The 16,764-nt window shown below is 43.3% G+C and overlaps 1 protein-coding gene across 4 annotated transcripts in view; it reads left to right on the top strand.

Annotated features, from left to right (window-relative positions):
* Window positions 1-270: 270 nt before the first annotated feature.
* WDFY3 (WD repeat and FYVE domain containing 3) overlaps window positions 271-16,764 on the top strand; it is a 2,050,643-nt gene continuing 2,034,149 nt past the window's right edge. For all 4 annotated transcript variants that reach the window (XM_086961876.1, XM_086961875.1, XM_086961873.1 and 1 more), the window contains exon 1: window positions 271-818. The gene's annotated coding sequence lies outside the window, so the exon portion shown is untranslated. The remainder of the gene's footprint in view (window positions 819-16,764) is intronic.

The raw sequence follows: 16,764 nt of genomic DNA, 5'->3' as shown, positions 1-16,764 counted from the left end.
GCCAGGAGAGGGCTCTCTCAGTAGACCGTTCAGTGGACAACAGCAGCAAGTAATGAGCTAAATACAGAAGTTTCTGTCGAGCCGGGCGAGCAGCGAAAGAAACGAACGGGAATAATGGAAATCACAGCGGCGGCGTAGTGTTTTTGTCCTCCTGAATGGCTTCGAGGCAGTGTGACTGACTGCAGAGAAATCCAATCGTGGGCCGGTATTTCCTGGTTCTGGCTGTGCTGCGCAGGAGAAGGAGGAGAAAGGAAGTGCTGGAGCGCAGCAGCCAGTCAGGCGGCAGGAGGAGGGCCTGGAGATTACAGATGGCCACCAGCAGCTGCTGCAGCAAGGAAAAGGCTACAACCACATTCACTTTCCGGGATCGCTCTCTCGCCTGGCTCGAAATGGAGGGTCTCAATGCAAGAGTAGCCCCCGCTGCTCACCCCTAGGGGCCACGGCGGCATAGAGAAGACAGCGCCCGCAGAGCCACCGGGAAAATACCAGAAACCCTTCCAGGGAAGACGTTCTCTGCCGCTGCTGCCTCACCTCCCTGCTCCCTCCCCCTGGGTTTTTATTTATTTATTATCCACGCCTCGAGCCGTCCTTCCACGCAACCGGAGCGATTTTTTTCCTTTTGTTTAAAAAAAAATACCCTGTGCGGCTTTTTTTTTGTTGTTTTTATTTTTAAAATCAAAGGGATTGTGGAGCCGTGGCCCCTCCCCCACCAGGACCGCAGCATAGCTGAGAGGAGGAGGTGAAAACCGGCTGCTGCCACTGCCTCATCACCCCGGCTTCCTTTCTAGCAGCTGATCCTTGTCATTTCTCCGGAACAGGTGAGTCAAATGGCAACACGCAAACAATCCGCAGTAATAATAATAATACGGATAATGCTTAAAAAAAATATAGTGACTGAAATGCCTAATATATCGGTGTTTGGGCATTTGCAACGCTGTGCGTTCCATTGAGAAAAGAATGTGCGTGCATTAAATATCCACGTTCTCTTGTATGGTTCCCATGATGTTAGTCCTACAGTTCTGACGCCACTTGAAGGAGCAGTTTGCTGCGAAGGCGCGCGCCACAGCCCGGGACCCTCTGAAAATGACATTCTTGAGTGCACCGGAGCGCTCGTGGTCTTTGACAGCAGATTGCACATAGGGAAAGCTGCCAGAAGAGAAGGCTGGGATCTTCTGCAGTGCCTGCTGGCACCACCCGCACAAAGGCTGGTCCAGGCTTCCCGGCCGGCGCATACATGAAGGGGGTGATTGAGACCAGGTAGCCGGAAGAGGAGCTGTCCAAGCCCCGGGGTACGGAGGGAAGGGGGGAGGTGCGGAACCCCTACTGTCGGGCCCTAAATTCTGCTAACCTGGCAGCCGGTGTGATTTCACCGTGGCTCTTTACCCTGCTGCAGTGTGCCCCGTGGACACACACGGTGACGGAGCCAGCTTTAGATTCCTTTAGGAATTCATGGACGAATCAGAACATATGAGACGTGATCTAATTACTAATTATAGGAACAATCCTCTGCTTCCGATACCTACTGCGTTTGAAGAAAATTCAGGGCAAAAATAGAAAATAACAAACAATAAATCTGCTTGGCTGTGTGGGTCCCTGGTGGCGGCCGGCCGCCCCTCGTAGTGCTGTATAGGGTCAGGACTCATGACAGAAGTTTGACACTGACCTTTTGCTTTCTACGTGGGTGGGGTTTAGGAGCTAGCTGCTGCTGACAAAGTCAAGGATTGGAAGAGCAGAAGAACTCCTCCGTGAATGCACGATAACACCCCTCCTGTCCTCATGTGCAAAACTTAATTTGGAGCTGCCTTGATTTGACCAGCATCCCAATATCTCCCCTCGACTTTGAGATCACCATTTTGTTTTCATCTGTGAAAACCGTCTCTGCGCGTTTTGAGTAACAGATAGACATTCTGAGTCTACCCACATATTTTTATCCTGTCTCCCCAGTCGAACCCGTCGTAAAAATGCAATATGTCTTTAGTCAATGCCATTGCTCGGTTGTACTGGCCGGCGGGTGTGGTGGATGGAAGATGGACTTAAATACCAATTGTTCTATAGTGCTTGAAGTTGATTAAGGGGGCCTTTACCTTTTCCACTTCTTTGCGAGGGTCCTTTAAGGTCCGAGACAGCTTCTAAAATGCAGGAATAGTTCGGCGTGTTAAGCGCCTGCTGCTCGTTTATTTACGCGTGTGCTTATTTGCATAGTGCTTAAAATCCCAAGTGCACATCTTACGTTTATTGAGTGATGTTGCTGGCTGGCGATCCCTTCTGCCTCGTTAGCTCTTTGTTTATCGTGAAAATATGTTCTGTCTGTAAACTATGCAGGTTCTAATCCCAGTAACAATTCAGGTGGTAAGTGAGGTTTGCCTGCAAATTGCATGTTTAATCTGCAAGTTAATGCTCCTGCTGCAAAGATCTGCGTGGTACCTTGCTGATCGCACGTTGGAGCCCCGAGGTAGTTGATTCAGGCATTCATCCTTCAGCGGTAGATAACTTGTATGATAAGTTAGCTAATGATAACAAAGTATCTGTAAAGGAATTCAGTTTATGGTGTTTGCTCTACAAATTAATTTTATTTAATCATATTCGTGTAACTTTTGAGCAGCTCCATTTTTTTCATCAAGAAAGGCCTTTCCAGAAAGCTAGGAGGGTCGAAATATGCGATTGGCTGAGCCATATTGACGGGAACCAGTAGTCGATAGTACGCCATTAAGATTTATGATGCTGAGTCAATCCTGGCTTCTATTCATTGTGCTGTGAATGCAGAATGCTGCGGCCTTTGTTGCAGAGCAAAAATGTAATTTATAGTGTTGTGGTGATAATCATGCCCTATTTTATGCACATGGCCATTCACCTTGTGCGAGTGTTTAGCCCGGTCATTCAACATGTCCCTCCACAGGACAAAGTCCAAGCAAGAACCCTGCAAGTCCAAATTCTGATTCGCAGTGCTCAGTGCTCTGTATTTTGTGCGTGTTTCATCCAGGGCCACCGGAATTATGCGATTGTGCTGCCTCAGCGATTTTCGCATAATTTATAGATTTGCCACATAATCCATCTTCGGTTGCATAATCTTCAGATTTTAGCCAAAATGTTTTTTGTTTCTAGCTCAAACGTTTCAAAAGTTACTATAAATGCAGTGACACGTGTTGCAGTGCGATGGAAGGCCCTTTGCAAAGCTGGACTGATAACCTCTCCGTTGCTTATTGGTATATTTGGGTGTTAAACAGTTACTGATGATGTGTAACCAATACCCATACAGTGTTAAATAGTTGAAAAATGTCAAAATAATGAAGCAATCCTATTACAAAACTTGCAGCCTTTTGCTGCATAATTTCCTTTTCTTGGCACAATTACTCAACCCTGCCGCATAATTAATCTCTCATGCTTCATAATTCCAGTGGCCCTGGTTTTATTCTATTGTGATTCTAATGCCAGTCACAGTGACTTCTATGAGAAGACCAACCAGTGAGCATAATTGATTTGTTCTTTAACCTATATTGGAGTGATTGATTATTATAAGAGAACAGGGCGGAAAGATATCAATCAAGAAATTTGCGGCCAATAAAGGAAAAAAGTATCACTCGTATATATTGCTATGTGACTGCTAGGTGCGGAGAATTAACATTATTCTGCTATGGTTGTGATGGAAAGCAAAGTAGGCATGTTGTACTACTCGCCTGAGAGTTCAGGAACCCACAACCAATTGTATATGGAAGCATTTTATCTGTATGATGTGCTCTAGTAAAGTGGATAGATGTGTGTTACCTGCTCTGATCCTCGAGGCCCTCAATCATCAACTCTGACTGATTCCTGTGTAGAGGATTGTTTGAGAAGCTGCTAGCTGGCACACCTGTGTGGACTGTGGAAATATTTACATATAAGTATTTAATTTGGTGCCCCCTGTATCTCTTTGCAGTCCACATACAAGATACTTTGGTACATGTTCATGGGAAAATGTAATAGTTTTGAAAGTGGAGGGTCAAAGAAAGTAAATATCTCCCAGTTCGTTTGACATGTGGCTACATGTCACAGGGCTTTCTCTGTGTGCTTTCTGGCGAATCCAAAACTCACCTCTTGCCAAATTAGGAAGCAGCTAAAGTCCACAGTTTTAAGGCGAAAGCTTAGAAGAAGCTGAAGGGAACCTTGTATCTATACCCCATATGTCTTAGCGAGGCTGCTGCCGGTACTAGTCGACTCCAGACCAGGCACTAGCAACATTCGCTTCTTGAGTATTAAAAAGGAACTGATTGGAAAGTTCCAAGCAGCCCAGAATCCCCTGGGTCAACTGGTTATGGGCCTAAAGAAACCAGACCACATCTCTTAGGCCAGAAGTCTCCTTTATCGCAATATGCATTGAAGGGTCGCATTCAAAAGCTTAAATAGGTGTATTAATGGCTCTGCCACAAAATATATTGGGGTGAAACTATACCAGCACCGGGAAGTATGAGCTCCCCCCCCCCCCCCCCCCCCGAACCATGCATCATGGATTATAATTTGCTTTGAACAACCAACACAGGGCATAGGTGTCAACCCCGCCCTCTCCATCGAAAGACTTCTGTAGGGCAATGTGTCTGCTACAAAAAAAAAAATCTGCAACCGACAGATCACTGGTTTATTCCAATTTAGCCTTTCATCTTTCCAAAATTAGTAACAACTACGCCTGTTGAGCCGAATAAACCTGTATCTCTGCATTCTAACACAGCGTATTACTTGTGTAAAACTTGCCTACGGTGTACATTTAGTACCCACTGCAATACTCGCAGGATATGCTGGGGTTTGTATCATGAGCCACAGTATCATTAACATCCTGCGTATTAAGTAGACAGTGTGCATATTTTTCTTTTAAAGCAGTGAACATTTTTTAAAACTGATTTGTAATTTCTTTTATATGGTGTACGCGGCAGCTGTAGAGGCTGACTTTCTAAAAGTAGGGATGCAGGGAGCATTTAGACTGCTTCGCCATTTCCTGCAAAAAAACAGGATGCGCCTGTCCCCTAAAATTAGACCCAGCGGCGCGTGCTTGTACTCTGGATGAGGGCATGTTACGGCTGCTCGTTCAGAAGCTTTTAACAGAACTGAATATTCACGAGCAAAATTGCAAATTGTCAGAATCTGGTGGCATCCTCCGTAAATGACTGGCGAAGGCCAAATAGAGAAGGGGAGGCGGCATTACGAACAGGCCTGCCTGCCGGCGATAGGTTCAGTGCCAGCTGCATGTTGCTGCTGGTGTTATATTTGCTCTCCGTGTGTGTGTTGTCCTCCCTCCTCCCCCTGGGGCCGTGGTTGCACGGCTGCTGCCTCTTCTCGCGGTTTCCTTGTTTTCCTCTCACTCTCTCTCTAGGCTGTGTGGTGATGAGCTGTGATTTTTATTTTCTTCTTTCATTTCTGGAGGTTTTCTGCTCAACACGTTCTTCTTAGGAAATATGTTTAGGCCTCGCGCTGAGCTGCTGTGAGATACTTGACCGTGGCAAGGCAACGGGCAAACATTAGCCCGGGCTCTGTGCTCCACCTCCTCATTAACCGTACATTTTTGCAGTGGTCCCAAGACTTCGTATACTAAAGTTATCCGTTTCCGGATAAATACGTATTTAAAAAATGCCAGAACAAATTCTAGCCTATGGAGAAGTAAGCTACACCCCTAGTTCTGCTTGCAATTGCAACCGTTTTTTAATTATATATATTTATATAGCGCAACTAATACCTAGAGGCGTCTCGGCGCTTAAAGTCCAACCTCCTCCCAGCCATGAGGAAGGAAGATTGAATATAAAAGGGAAGAGGAAAAGAAGCAAGTCGCTGCGACTAGGCCTTAAAAAGCCAAGTCTTCAGACCCTTCCTGAAAGATATCAGGTCTGGTGAGTTTTTCAGTGAGAGTGCCAATTGGTTCCACAGTCTGGTAGTAATGTATAGAAAACTTTTGACACCCCAGTTGGAAAGTCGTGCCTTGGGAACTTCCACTAGCAGGTGTGAAGAGGACAGCAGCATTCTGGAAGGTGTGTACCAGCGGAAAAGGTCAATCGGATATGCAGGGTCCTGGTTGTGCAGAGCCCTAAAGGCAATGCAGAGTGCCTTAAACTTGATCAATTTTTCCACCGGGAGCCAGTAAAGCGAATTAAGGGCCGCCTTTGCAGAAGCATATTTTGGTAGTTTAAATAGCAGACTGGTGGCTGAATTCTGTAAGACCTGCATTTTGACAAGGAGGGCTTTGTTAATTCAGATCAAAAGGCCGTTGCAGATGTCCAGCCTTGACCGAACTAATGCCGAAACCACTGTTTTCTGTAGGTCAGGTGGTATAAAGGGGAAGATTTTCCTCAGGATCTTTAAGGTGTAGCAGATAGCTGAGGTGATTGCATTCACATGGTGGTGAAATGAGAGGGTGGTGTAACACCACATCCGTATTCTCTTACTCAGTAGCAGCCCTCCCTCCCTCCACAAGGTCATTGACAGAGGTAACAGTCACTCAGGTTCACCTAGATCTCAGTACCCTTTTACATAATTGATAATAGCAATCTTCACTTCTATCTGACAAAAGATGCATTGCCCAAACAGCGGAAAGGTACCCTGGCTCTTTCATCCCAACAGAAAACAACAGGTCTTTGTGGGAAATTTCATCTCCAGTCCCTCCCCTCAATGCAAAATTCCACATGCGTACTTCTGAACCCTCCGAAGCAGCTGGGGAAGTGACGGCCAGATGTCCGTGGCATAATTTGACCCTTGACATTGCCAGAATCACACAAGCAGGCACTCACATTCATATAACAGGAATTACAGACCAGGCTGCTGAAGAGCATCATAAAATTCAACACTGTCTGGAATCAATTGGAGTAGTCCACCATATTTACTACGGTGGTGCTCTGATGCCCCCCTGAAGTCATTAGTGCAATGCCCCCTTACCATGAGATCTAAGCAACATGACGTAAATGAATGAGGTTTGATCAGTCTTGGTTACACTAACTTGTTATCTGTTAGTAACTCCAGCGGCAAAGCATGCATTTCAAAACACTGTACATCGTCTAGAGGGTTATTTTTGATTCTTTCCCTACTTAGCCATATGGAATTTACCTGTTCTCAGGTATTAGCCACACCTTCTCCGAAATCAGAAGGATAGCTGTGTAAGCTATGCCATTGACAAAAAACAGTTTGCTGCATACAAAAGTTGTGCTGAAAAGCATGAAGAAAGTACGACGACATAGCATAACTCTGTCCCCCTCTTTATTCTTCTTTTATTTCTTTCAAAAGATGATGTCGGATTTATGTCTCAAATTCTAATATATTTTAGGGTATTAAGCGTTATTCAAAGTTGCAATTCAGTACTTATGCATTTACTAGACTAGCTAATGGCAACGTAGTATTGTATTGCATAGTGGTCCACCGCTCTTGTAAGGGGAGTTTTGCTGAAGAAAACGCAAGGCCATTTAAAATATGCCTGCATTTTTCTTCGGCAACTGTCCTCTTACAGGACAGTACACACATTGGGGGTCCCACACACCGCCTGGGCCTGCACCACAACCATTATTCCGTGCAGCTCCTCGCCCTGCCAAAGCAATGTATTTACTTTCTACTACATGCACTGAGCTTTGTTTGGAGTTTCAAGTTTGCTTTGAGTAAAGATTGCATAGTGACTCAGAGGGATGACTGAGGCCCAGGCCATCACACCTTTTAAAAAAAAAATGTTTAGATCAATAAATCCTGGGCTGTATTAGAGTATGGACTTGAAGCCCCACCCACTCTCCACCCATACATTTCATTGGCTGTGTCATTGTCCTTTATAAATGTTGGCTCCTGATTCATTAATGGGCTTGTTAGTCCCTCCTTAGTACCGCCTTGTCTTCATATGTACCCTCCCATGAGGACTTGCCCTTTTACTTCTCTTGTTACACTGGATGGTATATTTAGTTTGTAAGCACTATTTTCTTTAACCCCTTCCGTGCTCCCATTGGCCGTCGCGAGCACTACCTCGCTGGTGCTGCGAACGGACGACGCGGCCCTGCCCACTCCGTGGAACGCCCGCACTGCGGCGAAACAATCGCTGCGGTAAACGGGTTAATAGGGTTTGTCCTACTGCAGGCGCAACGTGCTAGCCTGCAACATTCAGCGCATCATGCAGGCTTTCACTTCCCAAGCAGCCTGGGACAAGGGCTGCCGCTTCTTTGCAATACCATCGGACTTCGCACGCACGAGAGTTGAGCTATTGGCAGCTAAAATGGCAATGCCTTTTATATATGTGTTCATTTTCAAAACGGATAAATTAAAGGCGTTGTTATTTACAATGCCAATAGCTTAAACTCTCGCTAATGCGAGACCTATTGCATTGCAAATGCATGTTCTTTTTTCTTGTTTGGTGGCACTGGTCCCGTTTGGTGGCCCTTAAGTATGCTGGAGTGTTACACTCCCCTTGGGCAGACATGTCGTCATGATCAACATTAGTGTGAGAGTTAACCCAGGCAATGCAAGCACCATTTATGATGGACATCTTGGACTTATGGCAAAACACACAAGGTGATGGATGGAATGTTGCACATTGGCAAAACATTCACCCCCAGTCACAGATCTGGGTTTAATCCATCGTTATTTTGCTCACCACGCCACCTCTTTTCAGACATGGCCATATGCAAATCAGTCTTGACCCTGGGCTCATGGGAACAGTCCATCCCGGACTGCCAAGCCATGTCTTCCCTGGACCAGAGTCAAGCATCCTAGGACCGGTTTCTGGCTATCAGCCATCATCAGCCAGGATAGCTTGACTCCAGTGGCGTAGGAGCACGGGTCCCACTTCTGGGCATACCCTTCCCAAATAGGGCGAACAGCAAAACACACAAGGTGATGGACGGAATGTTGCACATTGGCAAAACATTCACCCCCAGTCACAGATCTGGGTTTAACCCATTGTTATTTTGCTCACCACGCCACTCCAGCTCAGACATGGCCATATGCAAATCAGTCTTGACCCTGTGCCTCATGGGAACAGTCCAGCCCGAACTGCCAAGCCATGTCTTCCGTGGACCGGAATCAAGCATCCTGGGACCGGTTTCTGGCTATCAGCCAGGATAACTTGACTCCAGGGGGTGAATGTATGACATTGTTCTGCATTCTGTCCATCAACTGTTGTTTTTGCAAAACACTGACTTGCCCATAAGGTTCTACAGGGCAGGTCCCTTCAGTACTTGTGGAAGCTGTTTCTTCCGTATCATCTAGCTAGAATTCTTCGATCTAGGAACCACAACTTTCTCTCAATTTAGTCACTCTGTCTCAAGACGTTTGGTGGCAGGACCCTACACATAAACACCAGGATCATTCCATGGAAACTCTCTCCCAGTGAACCTTTGCCTGGAAAATTACTTTCTGAAATTCAGGAAACTCATAAAAACCCAGTTTTTCTACCAAACCTATTGTTCGCTTCCATGCAGGTGGCCATTTGTGTATTAAGGCTTTGATTTGTTGGACTCCTAAAAACCAGCAACTCCACTCATGGCCCTTCAGATTCTCAAGTATATTACAACTTCACTACCGACTAGTCAGTATAATTGCTGATTTATACTGAGTTTTATCTATCAATAGTGCTCTGAGGCTACTTTAAGTGGTGTTTAACGCTATATAACCTCCTCCACCCCCCAAATTAATATATAAACTTACTTTGCTGTGAAAGGGGGACCCAAAGACCAGTTTGACATTTTCCATGCTTCCTCCCTAAGAATTTCCCAATTGATGAATCTCACTAAAATTGGCTTATGTACCAATGCCTAGAAATGTTTGTGAAAACAAGCACACAGCAATCATAAACATTTTGCTTTTTCCTTGTAGTTTTAATAATGGATTTAATGTCCACTTACAATCATTGAGACATTTGATGAATGCTATTCTGATATATTGCCGCCCCCACCAATGCCCAACTTTTCTGCGGTTTCCATCTTTTGATTTCTCACTAATTCCTCTTTTGGCTCCAATCCCCAGAATAACATAACTTGTGAGTACATCTCGTTCAAGTTTGATTAAGTCCTGTGTATCTTTTTTATGTTGGGTGTTCGTGAAGTGTGTCTTGTTCCCATTGTTTTTTTACTGTGTATTAAGTCTGATGTAGGGCCTTACTTACTACTCAGAGCGGTCAGTTGTCATTGTCTGTAGTTCGTTTTTTGAGTATATAATTGCATCCGGTTATGCGACGCGCACCTCCTTCCATGCCAATTGTTTTGTTAATGCTGTGCTTTCTGCTTCTGCCCACTTGAGTAGCTAGCTCTTCTCACAGGCAATCATAGGCGCACCTGCTGTTCTCCTAGACATAACTAATCTTCTTTTTTGTCAAGTATCAAAAAGAGTGGGACCAGGTTGTATTGCACAGGGGACTATTTGAAAAATAAATTTTTGGGACCCTAAACAGCTACTTTCAGGCAATGGCTTGTGTCCACTGGCGTACTAGTAACTGGTAGCATCACCAAAGGGTCTTCCTTCTACCAGGAGGTGGTTTCTCAAAGCAAAGAGACAGTATAGAATCGATAACAAGTAGGCAGTGATCTAAAATTACCTCATCTCTCAAGGCAACAGGAGTTTATTAAAATATGGGCAGGAGTAAGGTAAAAAAAGATAGATGTGCTTAAAGATATATAATGCGCCCTTCACATCAACATACTTATCAGGTCAACATGTTTCAGGCTACTTGCGACTATACACGTCTTTGGCTTTCATCAGGGCCATTAGATTTTATGGCCTTTTCTGAGCCAGTCGGGACACTATACCCTGGTTTGGAATGCATCAGGCATGTTCACTCTGAGTGTTGGAGAAAACACTGTTCTCCTCTAGAAAGAGAAATAGAGAACAGTGAAGCATACTTAAACTTTTCTTTTGATCAACATTGCATACGTTCTCTGTAACCTCGTTGACCCGATAAATGGTCTAAGTTATAATGAAAACATAACTCTTTGTGTGTCAGTGGCACATTGTGGGGTGAAAAGCGTGATGAGAGGAGATGAGTAAATATGTTTTCCTCTATAAACTCACTGACCAGATGTCTTTTGAAACTTTGAAATATAAACAAAACACTCAGGTTGTTGATTATGTGAAGGGGGGATCGCCGAGTTGGAGTCAGCTTGAATAAGGTCTTTCAATAGCACATGCATTACATATTGTTCATAATCAACGACCTGAGTGTTTTGTTTATATTTCATAGCCTCAAAAGACATCTGGTTAAAAGAGTGAATATATGTAATGTTCATAATTAGAAGGGGATCAATCCACTCTGATAGTACTAATGAAAGCAATCGACCCGTATGCAGTGTGCCTACGTTTGACATCATTTCATGCCTCAGACCTCAAGATTGTTACAACCCCAGCAAAAAGGTAGTAATAATACTGATTCACCTCACCAGTGAGTGTTGTAACAAATTCCACTATTGGGATGCTTCCAACCCTGAGGTCCTACCTTCCTCCAACACCCTTAAAACCCAAAGATAAACACAGTAACAAGGGGAGCCCTCAAACAATCGTATAAGCACACTTAAATGTATAACCACAGTATCTAAACTATTCTAGACTCTCAGCCCAGCCTACGTGTTTCGTCCTTACAACACAGAGATCAAATTCTCAGAAACCTGTTTTAAAAAAATTGCCACTTCCACTCACCTTCCATTGCAGTCTGAACGAGGTTGGAAAATGCAGAGGAGTGGATCACATAGGAGATACGGATTGATCAATATCAGTGAAGTGGAGCCTTTTTAACCGCATCGCTGCTGCCGTCATTTTTGCGCTGTGCGGCTTTTTTCGTTTTACTGCAATACATGACGAGCTCAGCTCGTCATCAGCACACGCCACCTGTGGGTGATGACGAGCTGAGCGTCATCAGCATCGAAAGGGTTAAACAGATTTTTGAGAATACAATCCCTGATGCATTCCTGTTGTAAGGTTGAAACACGTTGGCTGGGCTAAAAATTAAATTTGGAAGAATTGAGTTGAATACAACATATATTGGCCTTTTTTTAATAAATGGACTAAATAGTGAAGAAACACATATTTGCACTTTTGTTATAAGTGTGTTATATGATTTTTTTTAATGTTTACCTTGTTACTGTGTTTGCCTCACGATTATCTGACCGTAATTTTGGGTCTTGTAGAGAGTCTATTGAAATATTATTTCGTAAAATAGGTTTTTACATCGCACAAATAAGAAAAAACGCATACACAAAGCCCTTTCTCTGACTCAAAGTTATGTTTGTGAACAAAGAGGGACTGCTTGGTATGCATTTATTTCATACATTTATTTTTGTGTACTAATGTCTGTCAAGTAGGGTTAATTACTTCTTGCTGAATTTTACTTTAAGATTTATGCTAGTTAGGACCATGTATTAATTATAAAAATGATATCAATGTGGTGATGGAGTAAGAGATATTCTTTGTGCATCAACATAAATTAAACTATTCAAGCTGAGCTCTTCTCTTGACACTTTGTCATGTAAAAAATATTTTGACATGAGGTTCTAGTACTCTCTCACAAACCCTTAATTAAATATTAAAACTCGTGCAAATAGTCTACATGCAAGCTTAAAATCTTTAAGTCAGTAATAGTAAGCATTAAACCCTTTTCTGATTGATTGTACTAAACTTAAAACGAAAGTCTAGAATGTGTAACATTTGCTCAGCAGCATCATGACGTTTCGATCTTTTAGAGATCATTTTTTTGTAAACGTTAGCGGGGCGTGAGTGCGATGGCTTACATGCTTCAAGCCTTTGATTTTTGAAGCAATCAAGTCTTCAAATGGATTTTCAGGTAAGCAGTGGTAGAGGAGGGATTTAACCTCATTTACATAATGACTTAATCCCTGATTACTTTACATTTTCAAAACGTTGATCCCTTTTTTGAGATATTTGGTGAAAGTGTAGCTATTATTTAGGTCTTTTTGAAACTTTAGTATGTGGCAGAAGTAAAAGGTATAATTCTATTCCTGTTGGTGTGCTGTGTTTTCTGAATTCGGGAGATTACTGTGGAAGATCCCACAAAGTTGCCTGCACAGTGGCATTCCGTCCGGTGGACCAATGTACTGTGATACCAATTTCTACTGAGCTAGAGGTGAAGGCGTGCATCAAATGATTTTTGTTTGCAACTCAAGTGAATTACTACTGTACTTGAATTAAATTCTTGCTATTAAGTGGCACACACTTCTTGGTTTTTGGGAGAGACCGCCAGTTTGAACGTGGGAAGCAGAAATTGTACTTTGAGGCACTTGCTATGTGTTAAAAATACAGTTGTATCACCCTGGTGCACCCGTCCCATAGTAACCAAATTGTGAAGGTGAAAACTAAGTTACCTACTCCTGGTAGTGTTGTTTGCATAAGTCCCAATGATATCTATTGTATGCAACAGCCCTACTTTAAGACTTTAAATTTGTGGAACTATTTAATAGTCGTGTAGGTATCGGATTCTAATCTACTTATGTATGCCTTTTTTGTTTTACAGATTGCCATCTAAGGCTAATTTGTCACCCAAATAAGTAATGCTGTCTCACTTATCTATCCACATCTTATTCAATTTTAATGAAAAATCATAGTTACAAAATTGTTTTCAATTTAAAATAAATATTTTAATTTAAACATCTATATGCCTCTTTAGTATATTTGTTTCATGTATCACCATTACCACACTCCCTTGCTCTCCCACCTATACATTCATGCACATACACTGTGCAATCACCTCATTTGTCTATTCTTTCAGTTTATCCCATCAGAGTTATCTAAAGATGGTTGTCTCCCCATCAGAACAACAAACACAAATTCAAAGTGTCTTTTGGCCAAGAATATCACACATGAGCAAGATAATTTTGGCGTAGCTCCTCCTGGCTAAGTCCTTCCTCATGACAGCCAACCAGTCAGTAGGCCACCAAGTTCGACAAAAGAGTATTTGTCTTCAGCGGGGCAGCGCAGCTAATTTACTGTCCATGTCTGCCCGTAAATGTTATTTTTTTTATTTGGGACTGCCTGTACAAGCATCTATATGTGTCTTAATCCACCAGTGCTCTATTTTAGCCCAATCAGTCTGCGTTTATTTTCTGTATCCAATTTTTTTTAATTTAACAAAACAGTTTGGCAATGCAAATTCCAATATTCTGCTGCTGTTTTTTTTCTTCATTGACACTATTTAGAATTAGTTTGCCACTGAGTTCTTTCCTGCCAGGATGCAAGTTTTGCCTAAGTAAACTGTCCAAAATAAATTTCCACATATTGGTATACTGTACTAAGACTTTATGTTGAGCCTACTAGAGTGTGTGCACAGTCTGTTGCTTAGCGTTTTGTGCTTTACCAAGAACATAAAGTGGCTTAGAGCCCTCCCCTAATACTCCTCATTCAGTGGTCTTCCTGTCACTCAATCAATATATTCAGTCTTTAAAATAAAATCCATAACAGTAAATTAAGCCGGAACACACTCTTCAAAATCATCCTCAATATCAACAATTTAAAAGTACATTGAATACATACACAGTTAAAAAGGTCCTACAAAGATACCAAAGATGGTGAGTGTCCTACACGCTGAGGGGATTAATCACAGCTATTTCTCAACGTAACCGCAACGTTTAAAAAGCTAAGAATGTTAAGAATATCTTCTGAAAGCATTTGCAAGTGTATGAGTGTGGGGCGAACCGGTGTAAAATGAACCCTTTTCAGTACAGGAAGAATTTAGTGCTCCTGGGTACTTAGTAAAAGCTACAAAACATCATAAAATGTAGTGTGTTGTGCAGAGACTTACTGTCGCAGCCACAGGACGTAAGATTAACACCCCAATTCAATTCCCCTCCACCCCCTTGCGGGTAGTCTAACAAGAAGGGCAATAGGTCCAGACGGAACCTAGTGAGTAAAAAGCGGTCATACCTACTTTTTACACACAAGAGGTAAGACACTGTAGAGGGAACGGTTTTCAAGAGGACTTACAGACCAACACTAGTCTTCATTAAAGCACCCCCCTCCCTATCCAATCGCCTCCTTCTAAAAAAGTGTTCTTTCACCCATTTGTGGTCCTGCTTGCAAATAACTGTCCGGATTCCTAAATACATTTCCCCTACCCAAGTTCAAAAAAACAGTCCTTGATATATTTAAACCAGGGAATAAAGGGGATTGATCCATGGCCAGGCAGTCCTTGATAATCTCTTTGCTCAGTTGGATACCAGGCCTGGTCCAGATACTTATCCAGAGGGAGAGTGGCCGAAAGGCGGTGATATCAGTTAGATAAGCCACTCTCAATTCATAATACACTGAGAAAGTTGGGGTTCTTTGCGGAACACACAGAAAACGTAGCAACAAAGCAAATCCTTCTGATTGGTGTATCCCCAGATTTCACTCCCATAAACTGCTTTAGAGATGGACTTTGCCCTATCAATCTGTAGGAGAGCTGTCAAATCGCATAGCAAAATTAAATACAGCGGCGTTCGCCCTGAAAAGTCCTCTTTTTTCCTGTTCACCACGAGACGCGAGCTTGAGTAGGAGTCGAACAGCAAACCCAGATAAGAAAACTCCCTGCTCTTTGGCACTGGAGAATACCCAACTGTAAAAGTAATTGATTTGGTGGATCGCTAGCCTACGACCATTACAAAAGGTCTTAACGTTAATCGATAAATTCAACTTCACCATAAAATAAACTAGTCCAGTAAATTCTGAAGGCCCCTGGCGGTTCTGGCCATAAGTAAAGCATTGTCTGCGTATAATAAGAGCAGCAGGTGCCGGGGTCCCACCTGGGGACGGTCAACTTTTGAATTGAATAGGACCTGCTCCAAATTATTAACGTATACGTTTAAAAGGAATGGGGCCAAAATTCAGTCCTGCTGCACCCCTCTTTGAATTTTAAAATGGCGAATGATCTTTAAATCTTTTGCCTTGCGTACCACTGCCACTGTGTCCTTGTGGAAGTCCCTCATAAATAAACCAATGTCCCTATCTACCCCCATGGATGATATCTGCCAGAGTTTGGATCTGTTTACTCGGTCAAACGTGGTTGATCAGTCTATAAATGCTAGATGTATGGAGCTGTGCCTTGCAATAGTATATTTACCTAATACTAGATATAAGCTCAGGATTTGATCCATGGTTGACTTCCCGGACTGGAAGCCATACTGTGCCTCCGACGAAACATTGTTAGTCTGTGCCCATTCAGAGAGCCTGTTCAAGAGAATGCGCTCCACCACCTTAACCACTGAGTCAAGCAGTGATATGGGCCTGTAGCAATGGGTTCTGTCCCGGTCACCCTTTTTAAAACTGGTCCAATAATTGACTATACCCATGACTCTGGGTGGCCAGCCTCCACAGCAGCTTTAATAATAGAGGTCAGGACAGGGACCCAAACCTCCACATCCTGTATGCACGGGTTGGGGGGAATCCCATCAGGGCCCGGGGCCTTGTTCTTAGATAACCCCAATATCCCTTTCTTGACCTCCTCTGGTGAACATTTTAAGGCTGCGTTCCCTGCTATCATATCCGTTTCTGCACTAGATGCAGAGGATAGGGAGTTATAAACTTCCTCAAAATGTTCCGACCCAGCTGTCTTCAGTTATATGAGCCTCCAGAGCATCACCGGTATCTACGGTATCTAAGGAGAAAAAGAATTTAGAGCTACTTCTCAAGGTACAAGCCTCTATCAGTTCTGTCCAGGCCTGCTCCTTTATGATGTTCTTCTGTCTAGTAAGTTCTTGATTATTCAGACTATGGCAATTCCGAAGTAAGGAGGGATCTCTTGGTTTGGCCCTCAAAGCTTTCCTCAGGGTTCTCGACACCTGGGAACAGCCTGAGTCAAACCACCTCAGC

This window comes from Lissotriton vulgaris, chromosome 3_1 (genome assembly GCF_964263255.1).
Source record: "Lissotriton vulgaris chromosome 3_1, aLisVul1.2, whole genome shotgun sequence".
NCBI lineage: Eukaryota > Metazoa > Chordata > Amphibia > Caudata > Salamandridae > Lissotriton > Lissotriton vulgaris.
The sequence above is the reverse complement of the archived record's forward strand: the minus strand, read 5'-3'. Positions and strand labels throughout refer to the sequence as shown.